Here is a 1981-nt window from a genome sequence, read left to right on the forward strand (position 1 = left end):
TATTTAGATAGTGACACAGTGGACATATGGGATTATATGAGAAAGGAATGGAGATTGCCCACCAAGCAAAAAGATGGTGTAGACTTTCCATTCGATAGAGATGAATATCTAGTTGCTCATTGAAAGCCAATGAGAAGAATAAAAGAGCAATGATCATCCTCTTTAGTTAACTCTCTAAATAGGAATATGAGAGAGTTCAACACCTCCAACCGCCTATAAGATTTGGAAAACCTTGGAGAACCACTATGAGGGTACAAAGCAAGTAAAATTCAAGAAGATCCAACTCTTAGTAATAGAGTACGAGCTCTTCAAAATGAAGCTATTGAGAGCATCACTGATATGACCAACTGACTTCTCACCATCATCAACAACCTTCAGAAATTAGGTAAGCATTAAGAGCTTGTTGACATCAATAATAAGATTCTCAAGGCTCTACCACTTAAAGACTATGGTTTAAGAGTGGCAAGTATAAAGAAAGTCAATGCGGACTTGGGGAAGGTCTCAACGGATGAGCTAATTGAAAGCTCCTTACCTATAAGATGGTTCTTAGAAAAGAAGAGGAGCAAGAAAAAGAAAAGAATCAAGAAGGAAGCCCTTGGCTCTTAAGAGCTCAACTAGATAACAAGAAAGTAAAAGCTCTAATAGATTCGAATCTAGTGAAAATGAGGATAAAGAGCTAACAACGCTCTTCAAGAGAGTCAAGGAGATCATGAAGAATAGAAGAAAAGAGAAGAGGCCCTTCAAGAAGTCATCTTCCAACTTTGACATCAATTCAAGCTTCAAGAAAAGCAAGGAGAAGAAAAATGATCTCACTTACTATGCATGTGGGAAACAAGGGTATATTAAGGCTGATTGCTTCAAAAATAAAAACAAGAAAAAATTTAAGAAGGAAAAGGAGAAAAGGAAGGCCTTCAAAACCACATGGGATGACTCTTCTTCAAGTGAAGATGAAGATGAAGAAGTGGCCAATCTATACTTCATGGCATAAGAGGATGAACCAAATAAGGTATGTTCCACATCTCACTCTTATGATGATCTTGATTATGATAATGGCTTGCATTGCATGGATGATGATAAATTATTTAAAGTCATGAATTTGAAAGTAAAAAATATCATATGAAAATAAAGGTTTATAAAAAATGCTCCAAGTTTGAGTAAGATTTAAAAGATCTTCAAAGTCAAATTTCCTTGTTAACTACTTCAAGTGACAATTTAAAGAAAACTTTAAATGAGCTCTTATCTCAAACCACCTCCTTGAAATTTTTTTCAAAAGAAAATGATTCTTTAAAAGTGGAGGTTGAGAAGTTGAGAAGCTCATTTTTAAGATTTCATAAGGGAAAGAAAGCTTTGGATACCTTAGTTGTATCTCGAAGGCCTCCTTTAATCAAACATGGATTAGGCTTCAATGGTGCATCATCATCTACATCATCTTCTTTCTTATCTATATTTGTTAAGGCCTCAACACCACAAGCCTCATCAATTGAGGATTGACAAGAAGGCCAAGGCATACAAGAAAGCTCCACCTCCCAAAAGGAAGGAAAAAGCTTAAGGGACATGACCGGAAACGCCAACCTATTTTCTCACTTGAAGAAAATTAAAAGAGGAAAGGGGTCATTTAGGAATAATGCCAGGGGTAGGTTGTAAACATTGGCTCCATTGGTAAGAAAGACTCTCATCTTATTGATGAAGTTCTTATTGATGGTTTGAAGCACAACCTAATGAGTGTAAGTCAATTGTGTAACAAGGATAACAGAGTTACCTTTGACTCTAAGGGTTGACAAGACACTTTCTTATAAAATGACAAAGAAATATTTAGGGGAGAAAGGTTTGACAATACCTACATAATTAACTTACACAAAATTGCTAATGATTCATTTGAGTGTCTTATGTCAATTGTTGAGGAATCTTGGATATGACATACAAGGCTTGGACATGTAAGCATGAAACTCCTTCATAGCCTAAATAAGGATGAGTTAGTGGT

Source organism: Ricinus communis, chromosome 6 (genome assembly GCF_019578655.1).
Source record: "Ricinus communis isolate WT05 ecotype wild-type chromosome 6, ASM1957865v1, whole genome shotgun sequence".
Lineage (NCBI taxonomy): Eukaryota > Viridiplantae > Streptophyta > Magnoliopsida > Malpighiales > Euphorbiaceae > Ricinus > Ricinus communis.